The following is a 25,780-nucleotide window of genomic DNA, read 5'->3' as shown; positions in this document are numbered from 1 at the left end:
TACATATTCTTCATTCCTTTACACTTGTGTGTATAAGGTAGTTGTTGTGAAATTGTTAGGTTAGATTACCCGTTGGTTATTACTGCATTGTCATAACTAGAAGCAAGCATTCCGCTACATTCGCATTAACATCTGCTAACCATGTGTATGTGACAAATACAATTTGATTTGACCTGTATATAGCCCATCTGTAAATAGCCCATCCAACTACCTTATCCCCATACTGTATTTATTTATTTATCTTGCTCGTTTGCAGCCCAGTATCTCTACTTGCACATTCATCTTCTGCACATTACCATTACAGTGTTTAATTGCTATATTGTGATTACTTCGCCTATTCATTGCCTTACCCGCCTTATCTTACCTTATTTGCACACAGTGTTTATAGACTTTTTCTACTGTATTATGGACTGTATGTTTGTTTATTCCATGTGTAACTCTGTGTTGTTGTATGTGTCGAACTGCTTTGCTTTATCTTGGCCAGGTCGCAGTTGTAAATGGGAACTTGATCTCAACTAGCCTACCTGGTTAAATAAAGGATCCTTGCAAAGAGGGCTTCACTCACCTTGTGCGTACATGCATCTGTATCAGAAGCTTGGCGTGATTGGGTGTGTGTGCATATAGGGGTTGAATTTTATTTATTTATTTATTTATTTCACCGTCCTGTCCCTTGATGTCTAAAGGAGAGATAGGAAGAGAAAGATCACTAATGAGTCAGCATTCTTTCCTTATACAAAGCCGCTGCTCAGTATGCTCAACATTCATTGTATGTTCTGTACCATACATGCAACACAAACACACACACATGGCTGGAGACAAGCCAAAGCAAGGTGAGCCACACGTTCCCATTATCATTATGGGTCTCTGAACCTAACTGTTGATGGGGGAATTCAGACAACATTCCTGGGATGCCTGGGCAGGTATGTGGGATTTTCTGCTGTCTGCGACTTCTACGTCAAGATCGCCACCTTCCAGATCGCCACCTAGCCCAGCCACCGGTCCACCCACCGAGTAGAACAGAGTTGGATAAAGTAATCCCTCTCACCCCCCCTCCCCCTGAAAAGATTTAGATGCACTACTGTTCCACTGGAGGTCATAAGGTGAATGCACCAATTTGTAAGTCGCTCTGGATAAGAGCGTCTGCTAAATGACTTAAATGTAAATGTAAATGTAGTAGTGAGGGAGCAGAGGGATCAAATAATCTGGTGGACAGACAGACAATATCAGTTTACCACCAGATGTATTTGACATGCTGGCCTGGGTCTGTGGTAGACAGAGCTCTTCACTAGTTACATTCTCAGGCCTACCTGTGATGGGATGTTCCATTAGGTCTGCTGCTCCAAGGTCGAGGTCATTCCCTAATAGATTTTCGTTCTCCCTCAGCTCGCCTGTCAATCTCCCCTGAGATGCAGTAAATGTGACAGGTGCTTAAATCCAAGGCCTTTTTCCTCCTCAACCTTATCTCCTCATCATAACCATAAGGTCCTGGAACGCACACACACACACACACACACACACACACACACACACACACACACACACACACACACACACACACACACACACACACACACACACACACACACACACACACATCTGCATCTGGTTGTGGTTAGCTCCAGTGATGTATCCCAGATCCTTCTGATCTGCTTTGGGTGGAACTATTGACACCAGTTGGCACTGAACACACAATTTATATGTGAAGGTTTCTGCTCTATATGCGTCCTCTCACTTTCAATATGTCGTGCTAGATAAAACTATCAGAGCTGCAACTGAGAAGAGCACTTATCTTGATTGCAAGGATGACGTACACTAAAATGTATGCACTCACTGGACTTTAAGGCCAGGTACCAGATTTATCAGACTGAAACTTTCCCAGTTAAAAGTATACATAAATACATTATATTTTTGTATTACAAGTTTTATAAATTTTAAAATGAAAATATGCAAAGGAGACAAAACCTTCTTAAACACCTCCTTCTGCAACTGGATCCTGGACTTCCAGGTAGTAAGGGTAAGCAACAACATCTGCCACACTGATCCTCAACACGGGGACCCCTCAGGGGTGTGTGCTTCATCCCTTCCTGTACTCCCTGTTCACCCACGACTGTGTGGCCAAGCACGACTCCAACACCATCCAGAGATGTTTGATCGGGTTCAAGTCCGGGCTCTGGCTGGGCCACTCAAGGACATTCAGAGACTTGTCCCGAACCACTCCTGCGTTGTCTTGGCTGTGTGCTTAGTATTGTTGTCCTGGTGGACGGTGAACCTTCACCTCAGTCTGAGGTCCTGAGCACTCTGTGACAGGTTTTCATCAAGGATCTCTCTGTACACCGCTCTGTTCATCTTTCCCTTGATCCTGACTAGTCTACTAGTCCCTGCCGCTGAAAAACATCCCCACAGTATGATGCTGCCACCACCATGCTTCACCGTAGGGATAGTGCCAGGTTTCCTCCAGACGTGACGCTTGGCATTCAGGCAAAAGAGTTCAATCTTGGTGTCATCAGACTAGAGAATCTTGTTTCTCATGGTCTGAGAGTCCTTTAGGTGACTTTTGCCAAACTCAAAGTGGGCTGTCATGTGCCGTTTGCTGAGGATTGGCTTCCGTCTGGCCACTCTACCAAAAAGGCTGCAGAGATTGTTGTCCTTCTGGAAGGTTCTCCCTTCTCCACAGAGGAACTCTGGAGCTTTGTCAGAGTGACCATTGGGTTCTTGGTCACCTCCCTGACCGAGGCCCTTCTCCCCTGTTTTCTCAGTTTTGGCCGGGCGGCCAGCTCTGGGAAGAGTCTTGGTGGTTCCAAACTTCTTCCATTTAAGAATGATGGAAGCCACTGTGTTCTTGGAACCTTCAATGCTGCAGATTTTTTTTGTACCCTTCCCCAGGCCTATGTCTCGACACAATCCTGTCTCTGAGCTCTACGGACAATTCCTTCGACCTCATGGCTTGGTTTTTTCTCTGACATGATTTGTTATTATGGGGTATTGTGTATAGATTGATGAAGAAAAAAACAATTTAATACATTTTAGAATAAGGCTGTAACGTGACAAAATATGGAAAAAGTAAAGGGGTTTGAATACTTTCCGAATGCACTGTATATACTAGGCAGTGTCAGAGGAAGGCCCAAAAAATTGTCAAAGACTCCAGTCACCCAAGTCATAGAGTGTTCTCTCTGCTACCACACAGCAGGCGGTAAAGGAGCGCCAAGTCTAGATCCAAAAGGCTCCTTAACAGCTTCTACCCCCAATCCATAAGACTGCTGAACAGTTAATCAGATGGCCATTTAATCAAATGACTATTTACATTGACACCTGTGCATCGATAATAAACAGCCAGTAGCAGCAGTTTAAAAACAAAGGGGTGGGGGGGGGCTTTCATTTTTTCAAATGGCCATTTGATTAATATTATACTACAGTATAATTCCTGTGTCATGTCCTACAGTATAATTCCTGTGTCGTGTCCTACAGTATAATTCCTGTGTCATGTCCTACAGTATAATTCCTGTGTCATGTCCTACAGTATAATTCCTGTGTCATGTCATAGAGTAAACCCGCTGAGTCATGTGCTACAGTATAATTCCTGTGGCATGTCATAGAGTATACCTGCTGTGTCATGTCCTACAGTATACCTGCTGTGTCATGTCCTACAGTATAATTCCTGTGTCATGTCATAGAGTAAACCCGCTGAGTCATGTGCTACAGTATAATTCCTGTGTCATGTCATAGAGTATAATTCCTGTGTCATGTCCTACAGTATTCCTGCTGTCATGTCCTACAGTATACCTGCTGTGTCATGTCCTACAGTATACCTGCTGTGTCATGTCCTACAGTATAATTAATGTGTCATGTCCTACAGTATAATTAATGTGTCATGTCATACAGTATATAATTCATGTGTCATGTCATACAGTATAATTCCTGTGTCATGTCATAGAGTATACCTGCTGTGTCATGTCCTACAGTATACCTGCTGTGTCATGTCCTACAGTATACCTGCTGTGTCATGTCCTACAGTATACCTGCTGTGTCATGTAATACAGTATACCTGCTGTGTCATGTCCGACAGTATACCTGCTGTGTTCTGTAATCCAGTACAGATACAAAGGAAGAGGACAGGCAGGCAGGAGAGAAGCAGACACATCTCTACTCAGTGTGTCCCTCCCTCCTAGTCTCCTGATCTCCAGTCATATGTTATGCAGGGGCATGCTTTACTGTATATTTGGCGCTCCTGATGTTTCTCATTCACCCTATTTGAAACAACAGACACCAGCCGTTTTTAACAGCAGTGATTTTAGCCACAAGGAATTTTGCAGCGCAGAAGACGTTTTTTCTCTTTTTTTGTTTTATGTTAAACAGCCAGAAAACGTTTAAATTATCCCATAATACTCTTTACTTACAATGGGAATTTTCTCTGAGACAGAAAATGCTGAAATGGGGATATGTATTTTTAAGATGATTGTTGGATCCAGTGATCGTTCTAAAACACAATTACATGAAATGTCCATCTTGCAAAACAAACCACAAGCACTATTTAATGTAACATAAGACTGTAATTATTCCAGTATAAAAGTGATTTATTTCATGTCATGTTTTGATATCATTTTAACGGCGGAGAGCATGTACCTCAGCTGTATATTTAGTTAACTCTTCTCGGCCTGATTAGTCTTAAGCAGACCATGCAGATATTAAGTGTCATGCTATTTCAATATTTTTTGTAGGTTTCTCAATGTTTGCTACATTTACTGTCGTTATTTTATTCCTGGTTGCCAGCTGGAGATGTTGTAGATGTTTTTATCTCTGTCTGTGGGTTAAAGGAGAATGTAGATGTTTTTATCTCTGTCTGTGGGTTAAAGGAGAATGTAGATGTTTTTATCTCTGTCTGTGGGTTAAAGGAGAATGTAGATGTTTTTATCTCTGTCTGTGGGTTAAAGGAGAATGTAGATGTTTTTATCTCTGTCTGTGGGTTAAAGGAGAATGTAGATGTTTTTATCTCTGTCTGTGGGTTAAAGGAGAATGTAGATGTTTTTATCTCTGTCTGTGGGTTAAAGGAGAATGTAGATGTTTTTATCTCTGTCTGTGGGTTAAAGGAGAATGTAGATGTTTTTATCTCTGTCTGTGGGTTAAAGGAGAATGTAGATGTTTTTATCTCTGTCTGTGGGTTAAAGGAGAATTGAGCTTTTTTACAACCAAATCTCTATTTTTGATGTAAATGGTATTTTATAGAAGCGTCCAGACACTTTTTTTGCAATTTCACTTGTTTTTGAGAAACTTGACCCAACCAGCGAGTCACTTACTCATCCTCTTTGTGCAGAATGGGGGATCCGAAGAAAAAAAAACATGAACAAATGCTTCAAAAAACACCCACATATGTAGCTTTAGAAACAGAAAGGTCTCAGCATAGCGATGCACATCTTTAGATGTTGCTTTTGCAACTCAAGCTGTTTTGGAAGTTTGGATGGATGTCTGCCTGTCACACAGAGGCGTCATGCCCATAGGAGGCACAGGGGCACATGCCCCCTCAGATTTGTCCCCTCCAAACAAATGTTTTTGTTGTTGTTTCTCTGTAATACTACTAGCCACCTGGCAATTGTATGAAGTTGTCTTTAGCTAGCCCAGATACGTTCCCAATCTCCCAACCTCATAACTAGCTACCAAGAAGCCATTTCAGGCTGTCAATCAATGTATAGTATCTAGCTTGTCCAACTCTCTTAGCTGGCATACCTGCTCGCAAGGTTGGTTGACTTTAGAAAAGCAAGTAATTACTAAAGGTACTGAATAAGACTCACATTCCTTTCAACCTTTTACCCAGATTTTTACACTGATGTAGAGAAGCATATTTAGTTTCTTTAAAAAAACAAACACCAGTCAGTAGGATACAGACAGCTCTAAAGGTAGGCTTTGATATGCATAAAAATAAGCATATTTTACATAGAATTAAGCTTAATAACCTCTCTATGCTAGATGGGACGCTACCGTCCCACCTGACCAACATCCAGTGAAAGTGCAGGGCTCCAAATTCAAACTACAGAATGGTAAATATTTAACATTCTTGAAAATACACATGCAATATGTCAAATTAATGCGTAACTTCTTGTTAATCCAGCCACCGTGTCCGATTTCAAAAAGGCTTTACGGCAAAAGCAAACCATGCGATTATCTGAGGATAGCACCCCATCAAACAAACACATGACAATCACATTTCAACCCGCCAGGCGCGACACAAAACTCCAGAAATAACGATATAATTCATGCCTTACCTTTGAAGATCTTCTTCTGTTGGCACTCCAAAATGTCCCATAAACATCATAAATGGTCCTTTAGTTCGATAATGTTCTTCTAATATCCATAAAAACTAAGTTTAGCTGACGCGCATCAGTCAATAATCCACTCAGTTTCCCTCTGTCGAAATGCATACAAAATGAATCCCAAACGTTACTAATAAACTTATCCAAACAAGTCAAACAACATTTATAATCATTCCTTTGGTATCCTAATACACAAATAAACGATCAAATGTAAGACGGAGAATCGTTATTGTCTTTACCGGAGATAAACAACAAAGAACGCGCTTTCCTCCACGTGCTCGGAATCACTAAAGCCAAAATGGGAGCCACCTAGAAAAACTACAATTTCCGTGTAATTTTTCTAAAAACTAGCCTGAAACTCTTTCTAAATACTGTTGACATCTAGTGGAAGCCCTATGAACTGCAATTTTGGAGCACGTGGGCTTATAATTCAAGTTCAAGCTATTGAAAACAGTGGTAAAGCAGGGGTTGTCCTTGGGGTTTCACCTGCCATATTAGTTCTGTTATACTCACAGACATAATTTTAACAGTTTTAGAAACTTTAGTGTTTTCTATCTAAATCAATAGATTATATGCATATCCTAGCTTCTGGGCCTGAGAAACAGGCAGTTTTCTTTGGGCACTTTTACATCCGGATGTGAAAATACTGCCCCCAATCCCAAAGAAGTTAATGGTGGCTCTAGATTGCAGGGAAAATCTTTTTGCTCCAACTTCCATACAGGGGGCCGAGTCCCCCCACTGGACCACCCCAAGCCATCCTCACATACTTTGTGCCCCATCAGATTTTTGGGGTAAATGACGCCCCTGTAATATTCCTGTGTATGTCTGTCTCTCTCTCTCTGTCTGTGTCTGTCTGTGTGTATATGTTTCTCTCCTATGACCTTGGACCTGCTAGGGACTTGTGCAATGCCTAACTTACCCCTGCCAAGCGCTAGAAACAGAGCAGGCAGACAGTGACGCGACACCACCACGGTCCCATTCAAATGACCAAGAGTGCTAATCTCAGCGCGGATGTGATGAATGCCACATGTCAGCTGGTGACGGCGTGTCCTCTGAACCCAGCGTCTCCAGTATCCCCTCGGCCCGCTGCACCTGCCAGCAGCACTACGGGACAGAACGGGAGTGATGTCTGGGCCCGGTGAGGAACCGCTGGCTGGCGACTCGCCAGCTGATGACCAGAGCTGACAACAGGGCTGCTCAGACTAGTCGGCCCGGGTTTTTATGAAGATGGATGACCTTTCACTGCTCTCACACTGTTGAATGTGGTGTGTGTGTGTGTGTGTGTGTGTGTGTGTGTGTGTGTGTGTGTGTGTGTGTGTGTGTGTGTGTGTGTGCGTCTGTGTGTGGGGGCACTACTGTAGCTGCTCTGTATCTGTTCTGGGTGGGCTGAACATACACTGCTGAGAGAAAGGGATGTTCCTGTCTGTCTGTCTGGGTTAGAGAGGGTTAGTGAGGGTTAGAGAGAGTGAGGGTTAGAGACGGTTAGTGAGGGTTTGTGGGGATTAGCGAGGGTTAGAGGGTGTTAGAGAGGATTAGAGGGGATTAGCGAGGGTTAGAGTGGGTTAGTGAGGGTTGGTGGGGGTTAGAGAGAGTTAGTGGGGTTAGAGAGGGTTAGTGGGGGTTAGAGAGGGTTAGTGGGGTTAGAGAGGGTTAGTGGGGGTTAGAGAGGGTTAGTGGGGTTAGAGAGGGTTAGTGAGGGTTAGAGGGGGTAAGAGAGGATTAGAGGGGGTTAGAGAGGATTAGAGGGGGTTATTGAGGGTTTAAATATCACTACCACCTGTGTGTGTGTGTGTGTGTGTGTGTGTGTGTGTGTGTGTGTGTGTGTGTGTGTGTGTGTGTGTGTGTGCACGCGCATATGGGAAGAGCGTTCACATTAACATACACTATATACAGTATCTGTGTGTGGCTATCTCACACCTGCTAAACTATGATAGTACCATTGAAGAGTTTCCTAAGGGGAAAAGCCAGCGCTCGGCACATTAACAACTGAGTAGCCCTCTGCTACATTTACATTTACATTTAGATGATCCATGTCACTTTTACAGTTACACATCTCCTGTGTCTCTGTCTGCACTTGAGAGCTACTCACTCACTCACTCATTCACTTCTTCCATCTGGGTAAACATAATATTATACACTTCTATTTCCACATGGACAGATGTTCACTAAAGCTGTTGTGGGGAGGGCTTTTTTATTGAGAAGAGGCTTTCTCCTCTCGATTCAATGGAGCATACCATTAGCGGCAGGAGAAAGGGGAGGGCTCTGGAAAAGTAGTAGAAGTTACAGAAGACGGGGGTCGTTTGTCTGCACCCATCGGAGTGGAAAATGAACAGGACCTATTTCGTGGTGTCCTCTGGGACATTTGGGGTCCAGGTGCTGGATCAACTTTCCCAAGCTGCACGCACAGAGGCCCACCTTGAGAGACAGAGAGAGAAAGACCTCCTGTCAGTTTCCTAGCTACGGTGTAAGGATTCTCGTCCTCGTCTGATGAGGAATATGAAGGATCGGACCAAGGTGCAGCATGGTAAGTATTCATAATACCTTTTAATAAATACGAATACTTGGAAAAAATTTCAAAAACGACAAACGAACACTTCTGCAAGGTGCAATATACAAAACAGAAAACAACTACCCACAAAACCCATGTGGGCAAGAGTTACCTAAGTATGGTTCTCAATCAGAGAATCAGTCCCTGATTGAGAACCATACCCGGCCAAAAAAGAAATACAAAAACATAGAAAAAAGAACATAGAATGCCCACCCTAGTCACACCCTGGCCTAACCAAAGTAGAGAATAAAAAGCCTCTTTATGGTCAGGGCGTGACAGTACCCCCCCCCCCCCCCCCCAAAGGTGTGGACTCCGGCCGCAAAACCTGACTCTTAAGGGGAGGGTCCGGGTGGGCCTTCTTTACGGCGGCGGCTCGGGTGCGGGACGTGGACCCTGCTCCACCTCAGGGACCCTCGCAGCGGGCCCGGACTGAAGAGGACGCCACTGGACTGAGGGGCGCCTCTGGACTGAGGGGCTGCGATTCTGGTGGCTCCGGAGTGAAGGGCAACTCTGGCAGCTTCTGAGTGACAGGCGGCTCTGGCGCCTCTGGGCTGATGGGCGGCACTGGCGCCTCTGGACAGGAGGGCGGCTCTGGCAGTTCCGGACAGGAGGGTGGCTCTGGCAGCTCCGGACAGGAGGGCGGCTCTGGCAGCTCCGGACAGGAGGGCGGCTCTGGCAGCTCCGTACAGGAGGGCGGCTCTGGCAGCTCCGTACAGGAGGGCGGCTCTGGCAGCTCCGTACAGGAGGGCGGCTCTGGCAGCTCCGGACAGGAGGGCAGCTCCGGAGAGGAGGGCGACACTGGCAGCTCCGGACAGGAGGGCGGCTCTGGCAGCTCCGGACAGGAGGGCGGCTCTGGCAGCTCCGTACAGGAGGGCAGCTCCGGAGAGGAGGGCGACACTGGCAGCTCCGGACAGGAGGGCGGTTCTGGCAGCTCCGGACAGAAGGGCGGCTCTGGCAACTCTGGACAGGAGGGCAGCTCTGGCAGCTCTGGACAGGAGGGCGGCTCTGGCAGCTCCGGACTGGAGGGAGACTTGGTTCTGGGAGCAGGCACACCGGCCTCTGAATACTCGGCCGAGACACAGTGCACATCACCCCATAGCATGGGGTGATGCGTGCTATGGGGTGCGTACCGGGGGGAAAGAAAAAAAACGACAAACGAACACTTCTGCAAGGTGCAATACACAAAACAGAAAACAACTACCCACAAAACCCATGTGGGCAAGAGTTACCTAAGTATGGTTCTCAATCAGAGAATCAGTCTCTGATTGAGAACCACACCCGGCCAAAAACAAAGAAATACAAAATCATAGGAAAAAAAGAACATAGAATGCCCACCCTAGTCACACAAAATAGAGAATTAAAAGCCTCTCTATGGCCAGGGCGTGACATACGGTTTAACACTAAGATCCTCTCAACCTTTAAATGGTTCATTATCATACCAGACCAGTTTAAACTAATGGGAGGAGGACAGGAACAAAGCTCTACTCTGTGTCCCAAACCTCCCATCCATCTGCCCTCACACCCCTGAACTCACACATAAATGCACGCACACACACACACACACACACACACACACCAATCCATGGCAGCAATCCGCCATTAATGACAGATGAGTAATTTGCGACAGGTTTTATTTCCAGATTGTTTCAAAAAATGTTTCCCATGTATCTCAGTTGGTAGAGCATGGCACTTGCAATGCCAGGGTTGAGGGTTCCCATGTGGGACCAGCACAACAATGTACTCACTCACTACTACAGTAAGTTGCTCTAGATAAGAGAGTCTGGTAAAATTACTCAAATGTAAAACATTATGATGAGTTCACATGGAATTCAAATCTACATGTAACTGGACTGTGGTATGACCAGAATCATTTTTTTTTTAAATAACTTTACATTTATATGAACTTGTCCCTCTGGGTTGGTAGGCTGATCCACCCGAGCTGTTTTCGACCGGTGGCCCTAGAAATCTAGAACACTAGAACCCTAGGACACTAGGACACCAGGACATTAAGAAACTAGAACACTAGCACTAGGACACAGAGCTACGACGCCAGGACAGCGGAGTCAATCACCACCTTCCGGAGACACCTGAAACCCCACCTCTTTAAGGAATACCTAGGATAGGATAAAGTAATCCTTCTCACCCCCCCCCCCCCCCTCCCCTTAAAAGACCTAGATGCACTATTGTAAAGTGGCTGTTCCACTGGATGTCATAAGGTGAAAGCACCAATTTGTAAGTCGCTCTGGATAAGAGCGTCTGCTAAATGACTTAAATGTAAATGTAAATGACACTAGAACACCACTAGAACTCTTGGACACTAGAACACTAGGACACTAGAACACCACTAGAACTCTAGGACACTAGAACACTAGGACCGGAGTCACGTTACATGTCTTCCATTACCAGGGCCAGATCAGAGATAATGGGTAGTAGTCTGTTCCCATGTTTATGCCTACTCTTGTCTCGTCCCGCTACCACACACACACTACATGTTCATGTAGATACAGTTGAAGTCAGAAGTTTACATACACTTAGGTTGGAGTCATTAAAACTCGTTTTTCAACCACTCCACAAATTTCTTGTTAACAAACTATAGTTTTGGCAAGTCGGTTAGGACATCTACTTTGTGCATGACAGAAGTCATTTTTCCAACAATTGTTTACAGACAGATTATTTCACTTATAATTCACTGTATCACAATTCCAGTGGGTCAGAAGTTTACATACACTAAGTTGACCTTGCCTTATTGTAAAGATTGTCGTCTTCTTCGGACAAGGAATAGGAAAGATCGGACCAAAATGCAGCGTGGTACGTGTCCATCTTACATTTATTACTGAACACTGAACACAAAATAACAAAAGTGAAACAACGAAAATCAAAACAGTCCTGCAAGGTGACACAACACAAAACAGGAAACAACTACCCACAAACACAGGTGGGAACAGGCTACCTAAGTATGGTTCTCAATCAGAGACAACGATAGACAGCTGCCTCTGATTGGGAACCATACCAGGCCAAACACATAGAAATACAACACACAGAACAAAACATAGAATGCCCACCCCAACTCACACCCTGACCAAACCAAAATAGAGACATAAAAAAGTAACTAAGGTCAGGACGTGACACTTAAACAGCTTGGAAAATTCCAGAAAATGATGTCATGGCTTTAGAAGCTTCTGATTGGCTAATTGACATCATTTGAGTCAATTGGAGGTGTACCTATGGATGTATTTCAAGGCCTACCTTCAAACTCAGTGCATCTTTGCTTGACATCATGGGAAAATCAAAAGAAATCAGCCAAGACCTTAGAAAATAAATTGTAGACCTCCAAAAGTCTGGTTCATCCTTGGGAGAAATTCCCAAATGCTTGAAGGTACCACGTACATCTGTACAAACAATAGTATGCAAGTATAAACACCATGGGACCACGCAGCCGTCATACTCCTCAGGAAGGAGACGTGTTCTGTCTCCTAGAGATGAATGTACTTTGGTGCGAAAAGTGCAAATCAATCCCAGAACAACAGTAAAGAACCTTGTGAAAATGCTGGAGGAAACAGGTACAACAATATCTATATCCACAGCAAAACGAGTCCTATATCGACATAACCTGAAAGGCCGCTCAGCAAGGAAGAAGCCACTGCTTCAAAACCGCCATAAAAAAGCCAGACTACAGTTTGCAACTGCACATGGGGACAAAGATCGTACTTTTTTGAGAAATGTTCTCTGGTCTGATGAAACAACAATAGAACTGTTTGGCCATAATGAACATTGATATGTTTGAAAGAAAAAGGGGGAGGCTTACAAGCCGAAGAACACCATCAAAACCGTGAAGCACGGGGGTGGCAGCATCATGTTGTGGGGGTGCTTTGCTGAAGGAGGGACTGGTGCACTTCACAAAATAGATGGCTTCATGAAGCAGGAAAATTATGTGGATATGTTGAAGCAACGTCTCAAGACATCAGTCAGGAAGTTAAAGCTTGGTCGCAAATGGGTCTTCCAAATGGACAATGACCCCAAGCATACTTTCAAAGTTGTGGCAAAATGGCTTAATTTGTCATTAAAAAGTCAAAGTCAAGGTATTGGAGTGGCCATGAAAAAGCGCTGACCTCAATCCTATAGAAAAGTTGTGGGCAGAACTGAAAAAGCGTGTTCGAGCAAGGAGGCCTACCAACCTGACTCAGTTGCACCAGCTCTGTCAGGAGGAATGTGTCAAAATACACATTCTTAAAATAAAGTGGTGATCCTAACTGACCTAAAACGGGGAATTTTTACTAGGATTAAATGTCAAGAATTGTGAAAAACTGAGTTTAAATGTATTTGGCTAAGGTAAATATCCGACTTCAACTGTATCTGTGCGTTCTTTGAGACTAGATATTTTTACTTGTTTTAAAAATCTTGGCAAATGAAATTTTCCAGTTTTGTTGGCAGATAATTTAGCTTATTTTAAGTCATATTTACCCCATTTTAATGCTTTTTTTCTTGTTTTTGAGAGCTTATTTTTTTGCCTTTCTTTTCACTTCTTTATTGAGGACTCAGTATATCCAGAGGCTGCATATGGGCAGAACAAAGAATGTAGAAACAACAAAGACCAAATGTAAGACCTATGGCAAGATAACAAATGTAACAGTGCTTAAAACCATTCTGATAATAAACAACAAACACCCTGCCTATTCATTAAAGGTTATCGGATCGGTTCTCGGATCGGCTGATAAACGCAGTTCTGTTATCGGGACCAGCATTTGAAAAAATGGTATCGTGCAACCCTAGTCAGTAATGATCTTTTTCCACTCGGCCATAGCCTTTTACGTGAAGAAGTCATATCCCGGTTGTGGATGGCGTCCGAGAGGAGTGTCGCAATGCACTTGGGATATGTGAGGTGAAAGGCGTAATAACACGCCATGAGATAAGTCACGCTGGCATAGATGTTCTCTTTTGGGAAGGTCTCCACAGGCATGCTTCCAATGGCTAGTATGCAGTTGGTTTCGCAGACAATCATGACAGGGCTGAAGAGGAGTCTCGCCTGAAGAAAGGTGTTGGGGACTTCTGCAGACTGACACAAACACAAAGAGAAAAACAAATATGACCACAAAAACAAAGTGGAAGGGGGTGGAGTGTGGAAGGGGTGGAGGAAGAGGAGGAGGAGGAGGGAAAGGGTGTGGGAGTGGGGCTGAAATCACAGGTCCCAGAGGAGGTGCCTGGGCTACACAGGTCTGATTCTTCACCCTGTATAGGACATACATTTATTCAATGGTAATTATAAAGAACAAATAGCACCACACTGTAACAAGAACGTAACAGCAAACACCAAAACAAATACATCTTCAGATACATGTATTGTAATGACGGCCAGGAAATGCTTCTTTGATAACAGGAAACACCGCCTGCATGGTTAGATTAAATGTCTCCCAACTGTGAAAATCTAACATTATCTCATTTTCACCATGAGTAAGTCTCCAAATGGTTCTGAAGAAGTGCTCTGGCCCGGGAAAGAGATCACATAAATCCTCCTTTAAGAAGCTGGACACCATGTCTGTGCTTATTTAGCAGCTGAAATACACACTTAACCACATGGTAAATAGTTAAATAATTAGCAACTAATACATAGACGCAAAGTGTCAGGTTGATATAGGTTATGAGACATTAGCATACTCTCTTCCCTTTCCAATTAATGCAGGAATGATTTACCAAGCTAGCTAATGTTAGCTAACAAAATTAGACTACCAGTATATCATTAACGTTGATGTTAATTACTTTAAACCAAAAGATAGTGCAAGCTAATGAAACTAACTAAATTGTCGCCCTTTTTGAAACTCTTAGTTATGTTAATCTTAGTTAGCCTAGCTAAGATTGTCGACAATGACTGACACCGTCGATTATTTAGCTTCGCCGTTTGGCACCCTTTCTATTTATTTTCTATTGTCAGTAGAAAGGGCGCCAAAGACGGCGAAGCTAAATAATCGACGGTGTCAGTCTTGTCGACAATCTTAGCTAGGCTAACTAAGATTAACATAACTAAGAGTTTCAAAAAGGGCAACAATTGAATTAGTTTCATTAGCTTGCACTATCTTTTGGTTTAAAGTAAAAGAAAACGTCAACGTTAATGATATACTGGTAGTCTAATTTTGTTAGCTAACATTAACTGACAGTGTCAGTTATTAGGGCACATTTACACCTTATTATCACTATTTCTGGCAATGAAACACTATCAATCTAACCAAAGTTAAACTGTTAAACTGCTAACAGTCAACGTTACCTAGTTAAAATAGCATGCTAACTTGGTTTGCCAACTTTCCAATTCAAATGAACGTTAGCTAACTGAAGGTAGCCGGGTATAAACAAATGAACATGACCTTTTAATACTTTGGTTGATATATGATCCATGCCCGGATATGTGTCATCCATTCCATCTTCGTTCATGGTGTTGTTAAATGACGCAAAGCTTTGACTTTTTATTTATAGGCCTCCCTTATGTAGCTAGATAATGTAATGAACGTATGTCAGTTAATCAATATCACACGAAAGAGAGTGCTGAATATCAGCACAGCTGTGATTCGGTCATAGGTGTAAGGCCACAGGCCGAGTGCCGAAGATAATAATATTCAGTATAACAGCACGACCTCAAGTGTGATATTGCTTTTATACAACAGTTCTACAAGCACCTTTTATTAGTAAACAGTAATAAGCGACAACAAATTATGATTTGTTTATTTATTTAATAATTTATTTGGCTCTGCCAACATACATAGTTCCACAACTGGACTGGGACACATAATTCCACAACTGGACTGAGACAGGACTGGGACACATAGTTCCACAATTGGACTGGAACACATAGTTCCAAAACTGGACTGGGACACATAGTTCCACAACTGGACTGGGACACATAGTTCCACAACTGGACTGGGACACATAGTTCCACAACTGGACTGGGACACATAATTCCACAACTGGACTGAGACAGGACTGGGACACATAGTTCCACAACTGGACTGGGACACATAATTCCACAACTGGACTGAGACAGGACTGGGACACATAGTTCCACAACTGGACTGGGACACATAGTTCCACAACTGGACTGGGACACATAGTTCCAAAACTGGACTGGGACACATAGTTCCACAACTGGACTGGAACACATAGTTCCACAACTGGACTGGGACACATAGTTCCACAACTGGACTGGGACACATAGTTCCGCAACTGGACTGGGACACATAGTTCCACAACTGGACTGGGACACATAATTCCACAACTGGACTGAGACAGGACTGGGACACATAGTTCCACAACTGGACTGGGACACATAATTCCACAACTGGACTGAGACAGGACTGGGACACATAGTTCCACAACTGGACTGGGACACATAGTTCCACAACTGGACTGGGACACATAGTTCCACAACTGGACTGGGACACATAGTTCCACAACTGGACTGGGACACATAGTTCCACAACTGGACTGGAACACATAGTTCCACAACTGGACTGGGACACATAGTTTCACAACTGGACTGGAACACATAGTTCCACAACTGGACTGGGACACATAGTTCCACAACTGGACTGGGACACATAGTTCCACAACTGGACTGGGACACATAGTTCCACAACTGGACTGGAACACATAGTTCCACAACTGGACTGGGACACATAGTTCCACAACTGGACTGGGACACATAGTTCCACAACTGGACTGGGACACATAGTTCCACAACTGGACTGGGACACATAGTTCCACAACTGGACTGGGACACATAGTTCCACAACTGGACTGGGACACATAGTTCCACAACTGGACTGGAACACATAGTTCCACAACTGGACTGGGACACATAGTTCCACAACTGGACTGGAACACATAGTTCCACAACTGTTGTCAAGCACCACATAAACATTTTCCTTCACACTAGCTTGCTACTTTGTGTAGGTCTACACGTTACCGTCCTCTCCTGATGACCATTCATAATTTAACTCAAATGTTATTTGAGGAAATATGTTAATCTTTGTGGTGCGACGTTTGTTACAATCTAAGATAGATAACGATCGTTAATCAAATCAAATTTCAAATCAAATTTATTTATATAGCCCTTCGTACATCAGCTGATATCTCAAAGTGCTGTACAGAAACCCAGCCTAAAACCCCAAACAGCAAACAATGCAGGTGTAAAAGCACGGTGGCTAGGAAAAACTCCCTAGAAAGGCCAAAACCTAGGAAGAAACCTAGAGAGGAACCAGGCTATGTGGGGTGGCCAGTCCTCTTCTGGCTGTGCCGGGTAGAGATTATAACAGAACATGACCAAGATGTTCAAATGTTCATAAATGACCAGCATGGTCGAATAATAATAAGGCAGAACAGTTGAAACTGGAGCAGCAGCACAGTCAGGTGGACTGGGGACAGCAAGGAGTCATCATGTCAGGTAGTCCTGGGGCACGGTCCTAGGGCTCAGGTCCTCCGAGAGAGAGAGAAAGAAAGAGAGAATTAGAGAGAGCATATGTGGGGTGGCCAGTCCTCTTCTGGCTGTGCCGGGTGGAGATTATAACAGAACGTGGCCAAGATGTTCAAATGTTCATAAATGACCAGCATGGTTGAATAATAGTAAGGCAGAACAGTTGAAACTGGAGCAGCAGCATGGCCAGGTGGACTGGGGACAGCAAGGAGTCAATGTAATGTTAATGTAATTAATGATTGGTTTTTAGAACACCTGTAAAGAGGAGTGATACATGTATAGTTAAAAGTCCCAGTGCTGTTATTCTCTACTCCAATCAAATTACTTGGTCGTAAAAAAAATACTTGTGAACATCATTTTGAGTTCTTTTCACCCTTTTCATAGAAAGCAGTGGGAACGTTTTACTTACGTTTCCTTTTAGTAGCGTTCAAGATACTTTGGCGGTGCGTTATCTGCTGTGTTTTTCAGACTTTTTCATTGAAACTCTTATTGAGCCATATCAATAGATTTCACAGTCGCAGCCCTGATTTCTGGTTGCTCTGTGGTATTGGCGGATGCACTGAGGAATATAGAGTGTACAATTCCTTCTATCATTATGTAAAGAGAAGATACACCTTCAACACCTACTTGAAGGCACCCGACCAGGTGAACAGCCATCGGAGGAAAGCCAAGTAAGTAGCTAGCTAGGATTTGTTTTTGTTTACTGCTGGATTTAAAAAAAATAAAAATAATGAATGGACGACACACGGACCAAAGCCATACTGTCCATGGGCTATTCGATCATTTTAGCTATAATGTCTCTTATGGCTAAAGCTGGGTTCATGTGAAAATAATCAATGATAAATAGGAACAAAACACTTAAATAGCTCTAATGGTGAAACTAAATACACTTTGAAATAATAATCTGTTTCTTTGACATGTGGTACACAGGACAACATTCAACCCGATCAGCTTCTAGCTAACTCCAGCATCACTGATCAGCAACTCCATACACCTGACTCAGATGAAGGGAAACGGGGCATTGACCAACATGGAGCTGTCACAGTAAGTAAGTAAGTTACTCGGTTGGTGGCAATCTACTGAAATTGACCATATTTTTTGAAGTACTTGGCTATACTAATAGCATTCATAGTCAGTCTTCACAACCACTTCTCCTGTCACAAACATTATACTTGTCATGAACTAGTAATGTCCAGCCTGCACATGTGAGGATACTACATTCAATGTCAACTCTTTTTTTAGGATCTGACTACACATGACACTGCTTTTGTGATAAATGCCAGAGCCAAGCATCGTCTCTCACAGGTAAGATGCTTTTCCTGAACAGAGCACAGCATTTGGTTAGTTACTTTATGCAGAACATTTTGTAGTGGTTCAGTGATGGTTGAGTTCATTCTTGGTGCTAGGTTGTCCACCTTACTATTGTTGATCCCTTATGTCCTTATGTTAATGAATATGTCAAATACAAAATCTATATGTCATAAGTATCCATGAAGGTGTGTTCCAACCTTCATGATTGATGACATCACCACCTCTCTCTCTCTCTCTCTCTCTCTCATTTTCAGAACGGCGTGATTGACATTGTTGCTGGGGTACAGCCGTATCAATCACCACTATTGGACAACCTCAGGAAGCAGATGGAGGCAGTGCTAAAGAAGCATTCAGGAAGCAGATGGAGGCAGTGCTAAAGAAGCATTGAGGAAGCAGATGGAGGTAGTGCTAAAGAAGCATTGAGGAAGCAGATGGAGGCAGTGCTAAAGAAGCATTCAGGAAGCAGATGGAGGCAGTGCTAAAGAAGCCTTCAGGAAGCAGATGGAGGCAGTGCTAAAGAAGCATTGAGGAAGCGGATGGAGGCAGTGCTAAAGAAGCATTCAGGAAGCAGATGGAGGCATTGCTAAAGAAGCATTCAGGAAGCAGATTGAGGCAGTGCTAAAGAAGCATTCAGGAAGCAGATGGAGGCAGTGCTAAAGAAGCATTGAGGAAGCAGATAGGGGCAGTGCTAAAGAAGCATTCCGGAAGCAGATGGAGGCAGTGCTAAAGAGGCATTCAGGAAGCAGATGGAGGCAGTGCTAAAGAAGCATTCAGGAAGCAGATGGAGGCAGTGCTAAAGAAGCATTCAGGAAGCAGATGGAGGCAGTGCTAAAGAAGCATTCAGGAAGCACATCAGGTCAACTTGAAGAAGATGCAATGGATATATGTGACAATTTCATTTAGCCTTTTGCTGGCATTGCAACATTTCGAAAGCGCAATGTTATTAAGAAGCAGTTTAGCTGTTTGGACGCAGAGGAAATTCCAAATGCTCAAACCATATGCAGGATGAACCATATGCAGGATTAACCATATGCATGATGAACCATATGCAGGATGAACCATATGCAGAATGAACCATATGCAGGATGAACCATATGCAGGATGAACCATATGCAGAATTAACCATATGCAGAATGAACCATATGCAGAATGAACCATATGCAGGATGAACTATATGCAGAATGAACCATATGCAGGATGAACCATATGCAGAATAAACCATATGCAGGATGAACCATATGCAGGATGAACCATATGCAGGATGAACCATATGCAGGATGAACCATAAGCAGGATGAACCATATGCAGGATGAACCATAAGCAGGAAGAACCATATGCAGGATGAACCATATGCAGAATGAACCATATGCAGGATGAACCATATGCAGGATGAACCATATGCAGGATGAACCATATGCAGGATGAACCATATGCAGGATGAAATGTGGAGGATCAAAGACATTTTCATCAAAGACAAATTATTTCATTATGTACCATTAGTCAAAAGTCTAGAACAGTTCTTATCACACCCAAGGATTTTGTCTGGTTGAAAAAAGACCCCAGATGTGCAGGGAATGTTTTTTTCATGACATTGTTGATGGTGCTCTTCTAAAATCACATCCCTTATTTTCAGAGAAACCAAATGCATTGCAGATTGTTCTGTACACGGATGAAATAGAGATCTGTAATCCACTAGGATCCTTTGCATCAAAAAACAAGTTGTTAATGGTGTACTACACCCTAGGAAACATAAATCCAAAATACAGGTCTAAACTGGCTGCTATCAGGCTACTTGCCATGGCTAGATCACCAGACCTCCGTCAATCTGGTGTAGATGTCAAATTGAATAGAATCAAGGAAGACATGGATACATTGTACAGTGGGGTTAAAATGCAAACTATTAACGGAGAGAAAATGATATATGGTGCCATGGTCTCTCTCTGTGGAGACACCCTGGCACAACATGAACTAGCAGGGTTCAAAGAGGGTGTGGGCTTTACCTACAGTAAGCGCAGACACTGTGAGTGTTCTTTTGAAGACATGCAGTCACTCTTCAATGAGGATGCATATACTAAAAGGACATTGGAGAAGCATGTCAGACAGTGTGATGAAATAGAAAAGGAGCAGACGGACTTGCTTAGCAACAGCCTGAGAACAACATATGGGATCAATAGAAGGAGCAAGTTAGTTGAGTTGCCAGCCTTTGATATTATAGAACAACTCCGCAAGACATTATGCATGTCATTCTGGAGGGCATTGGAAATCAAATGTGTTTTGAATCATCTTGTTGTGTCAGGACAGATTGATCTGGACTGCTATTCTTGGTTTCCTTTATTCCCCTCTAGATGTTAGAGATCGGCCATCCCCAATTTCTGTTAGTACATTAACGTCAAGTGATGGTAAATTAAAACAGTCATCTGGGCAAATGCTTGTCCTGCTAGGGATATTGCCATGTGTTTTGGAGAGTTTGGAAGTCAATGCATACAGTATATGATACATTTGCCATCACAGATAAAGTCATTGGGGCCAATAGTTAGACATATGTGTATGCGTCTAAACATTGTTTCTTTAAACAATGGGCTTCCGAGCTAAATTTTAAACATATTTGCAGGTCTTTAATTGATCATAACCAAATATATGAAAGTTGCTAAAGTGTTGACAGTTCAATGCACCCAATTTTTTAAAATTAAATGTATCAGAGGTTAAAGATCTACAATATTTACGTGGAAAATTCAGGGACTTCCTAGGTTTCAATAAAGTAAACCATGCTGTATCAGTCAAATGGCTTGTGATACATTTTAATAAATACACAACTCAGAAGTCCATGATCTTTGCCAAAGTACTGAATGATACAGTAATATGCCAGAATTTGGACTGGTCAAAACACATTTCTTGTTGATTCTAGGCTTTATTGTTTGGAATATCAACCATTTCAAACTATACGTTTTGCAGAGAAAGTGGGTAGTAGTCTGTTCCTGTGTTTATGCCTCCTCTGTCTCGTCCCGCCCCCACACACACACACTACATGTTCATGTTTTTAAATGTATGTAAATTGTAAAGTATTTTGCCTGTAATGTATTTTCCGTTATGTGTCGGACTCCAGTAAGACTAACTGTCACCACGTTGGCGTCAGCTAATGGGGATCCTAATAAATCAAACCCCATACAGGCTTTGGGGTTTTATGATGGCTTATGCTGATATTGTGTTGATATTAGATATTAGATATTATATATTCACGTTGAGACACTTCTTGTAAACCCAGGTTGCATTTCCTGTCTGAGTGTGCGTTACCTTAGTTACCACGTTACAGCAAGAACAGATATTGTCCATTCCCTGTGTTAGTCTCGCATCACCCACAGTCTGACGGGCACCTCTTAATGTTACTGTTACACAGAATGAAAATGTCTATGGAAATACTCTTCGTGCGTCACTTTTGGGATGTGTGTAATTACATTTATATACCATAACTCATAGCAATTCAAAAAGCAAAAACCATAATAACAGCCAGCGAGGGTTCGTATGTCATACAGAGCAACTGAATGTAAACAGAAGATTGGAGTAGCAGGCATCGCTCCACCACAGCTAATGTAAATGTTAGTGGGTAGCGGGGGTGTCGGAGGATTACATTTGGAGCCTAGTTTTATGAGTGGTTGAAGTTATTGTAAGCGGCACAAGGTTTGTTTTTGTGTGTGTGCTTGGATAATGTTGGCATGACTTTGTGGAGGAAATATGATTTCCCCCCAAAAGGACTGTTACTGTAAGGTTCCTGTGCCAGTTCTAGGATCTTGTTGCCTTGAACTGACTCTCAATAAAAGGCTAATCACTTTTGAATATACAGAATAAAGGAAACACCAACATAAATTGTCTTAATAGGGCATTTGGCCACCACGAGCCAGAACACCACAGTGAACTCTTCCTGGAACTCTTCCACGAGAGAGAAATTCTTCAGTTCTTCCACCAGAAATTCCATAATGTGGTGTTTTATTGAGGGTGGTGGAAAACGCTGTCTCAGAATCTCCCATAGGTGTTCAATTGGGTTGAGATCTGGTGACAGCTGGCCATGGCATATGGTTTACATAGTTTTCATGCTCATCAAACCACTCAGTGACCACTTGTTCCTTGTGGATGGAGGCATTGACATCCTATGGGAGCAGGGGCATTGACATCCTATGGGAGCAGGGGCATTGTCATCCTATGGGAGCAGGGGCATTGTCATCCTATGGGAGCAGGGGCATTGTCATCCTATGGGAGCAGGGGCATTGTCATCCTATGGGAGCAGGGGCATTGCCATGGTAGCTAAAATAATGTCCCCAAGATTTGCCTGCTCAGCATTTTATTCATACCCTAAGCATAATTGCTTAATTAACTAAGGAAGGATACCTGTGTGGAAGCACCTGGTTTCAATATAATTTGTATCCCTCATTTACTAAAGTGTTTCCATTATTTTGGCAGTAACCTGTATGTGAATTACATGTTTCTCAATATACACTGCACTTTACGGCCACATTGTTCATGACTACAGTGATTAAAATTAATTATCTTCCTCTCCCTCGCTTTAGAGCTGAGATCTACTGGCACTGCCCACCACTTCTCCTTCCTGCTCAACTCAACAGACTACCGTATCCTGCGTATGGACGAGGACCACGACCGCATGTACGTGGGCAGCAAGGACTACATCCTGTCTCTGGACCTGCACGACATCAACAAGGAGCCACTCATAGTAAGAGATGCCCCACTCCCTTATTGATCCTAGCTAGACCTGCTGGATACCACATGTCTAGCACTAAAACTAACCTGCTTCTCTCTCTCCTCTCTCTCAGATTCACTGGCCTGTGGCTCCTCAGAGGAAAACTGAGTGTGTTTTGTCTGGAAAGGATATCAACGTGAGTACCATACTCTCTCAATCATCTTGACATGTGGGTTAGTTGTGCTCTTGGTGTAAGAAATGGTCTAGTTTTGAAAGAACTGTCTGGCTGGTTTTAGTGGCCACCAAAGGGCTCCTGTCAGAGAGACTTGGATTCAGGACTTCACTTTGATCATTTTGAACTGTTTTATTTTGGCAGGTCAATCATCAGAGGACATTGAAGTTATAGAATGTAGTATGTATGGTTCTAGGAACAATGGAAATGTGACAGTTATTAACAAATCCACAATAAGTTACAATTACCCTGGCACAATTCATCAATACACATTCCCCATATAATGCTACTCAAAAGGGTGCTATAAGTAGCAATACTGAAACGGTTTAAACTTAAATGAACAATATGCAAAATGCTGAAGCTAAGTAGCCATAGGCAAGCAATAGGGCAGTGCAGCATCAACAGTAAAGTTCAAGAACATCATCTATAAGGCAGAAACTACAGAACAAATCAAAGTACATAGTCAGACAAAGCATCAGATAATAACTCACTTTTGGTCAATGACGCATTCTGCTGGTTCTTCATCTGAGGGCTGTTGCTTGGTGTGGTGTTCGTCTTCGATGAAGTTTAACAGCGGTTGGCATCCAATACATTATGCATTACCGCCACCAACTAAACTGGGGTAGAAATCCATTATACTTTGAGTGATACATTTTTTTATAATAATAAATCAATTCCCTGCCATCTCCCTACACCCTACACTGATTAAAAACCCACCACCCTATTCCTCTATTTAAACCTATCTGATCCTACCTCAGGCCACCGGCCTGGGGGGACGGGACACCACTACTCAACACACCCTGTTACTCTTCTGACGTCAAAAGCTTGTACACCCAAATACTTCTCTGCAGCTGCAACCGCAACCTCTATTTTCTGCGATGTGCGTTCCATCCATGCAGTACAATAGATTACCATTGCTATGAGCGCTAAAAAGCCAATCTTACTGAATACACAGTATATCACTCATTGGTATCCCTCTGTAGTAGCACAGATCTACTACTCACACAAATCCTCTCAGGATCCCTCCCCCTTGACCCATCTTCCTCTACTTTCTTCACTGTCTCAGCACACGACACCCTCTGCACTTCTTAACCTTGGTAACCTCAACCTGCCTCTCTCTCACTGGACATTTCTGATCCCAGCCCCATGGGCACCCCTACAATTACAATGTACCGCTTCTTTCCCTAATGCTACACTTTCCTTTGTCTCATGCCCTTCTGCACACTTCTCACACCTAGGATCCTCCCTCATACACACTGCTGCCACTTGCGCATAAGCGTGACAACTTTAACAATGTAATGGATTAGGCACCAAAGCTGGTATGGGATAACGGAAATATCCTAACATCACTTTGTCTGGCAAAGACTCAACATCAATACTCAAAAGAACAGACAATGAATCTTCTGTTTCACCACTCACGCCATCCTGTCTGCGTCGCACCAAATGACGAGCATCACAAACACAGGGAATTTCTCCTTCAGTTAGTCCACTTTCACATTTCCCGCTACCCCAGTAATCACTCCTTTCAATAGCCGTCAGGTGACTTGCCAGGTGACTTGGCGGCTATTTTGGAGAGGCACTTAGACACTTTGATAGTGAGTTGGCCATTAAACATGGAATAATCCGCAACAGTTTACATTATGCAGCCATATTCAATCATTCCCTTCCCTTACCCCTTTGAATCATGGTCTGTTAGGGTGAGGAGGACTGTAGCTGGAGGCTAGAGCTCCTGTTTTACCACATCTGTTTCAGAGGGTTAAATCCTGCACATACACTCACATACACACACACCACAGCCCCCCGTGGACCTGAGAACACCATTTAAATTCATATCAAGGTCTGATCCTCCTCTGATTTCTCTTTTGATTTGTTCACACATGTCAACACCCCCACACACAGCCCTAAGGGTGTATTTGGGCAGTGGCATGCAGGATGGAGTATGGATAATAACCGTGCTCCCCTGCTAGTTTTCAGAGAGCAGGCTTCTGTTTATCCAACTGGAATGTTCATTTAGATGCGCTCGCTGACCCACACAGCTCACCACCTCGGGCCCCTGTGTGTGTGTGTGTGCGTGCGTGCGTGCGTGCGTGCGTGCGTGCGTGCGTGCGTGCGTGCGTGCGTGCGTGCGTGCGTGCGTGCGTGCGTGCGTGCAGGTTGGAATTCCAACACAGTAATAATAAGAGAGAAAATTGGCTGTAGACATCTTGGCAAACCCCCTCTTTATGTAATGACAGATTATGACATT

At 43.3% G+C, this 25,780-nt stretch overlaps 1 pseudogene; it reads left to right on the top strand.

The window, feature by feature from the left end:
* Positions 1-25,780, top strand: part of LOC115143461 (semaphorin-3F-like) — a 115,229-nt pseudogene that overhangs the window by 52,421 nt on the left and 37,028 nt on the right.

This window comes from Oncorhynchus nerka, linkage group LG15 (assembly GCF_034236695.1).
Source record: "Oncorhynchus nerka isolate Pitt River linkage group LG15, Oner_Uvic_2.0, whole genome shotgun sequence".
In the NCBI taxonomy this organism is placed as follows: domain Eukaryota; kingdom Metazoa; phylum Chordata; class Actinopteri; order Salmoniformes; family Salmonidae; genus Oncorhynchus; species Oncorhynchus nerka.
This window is presented reverse-complemented; position numbering and strand designations above follow the sequence as displayed.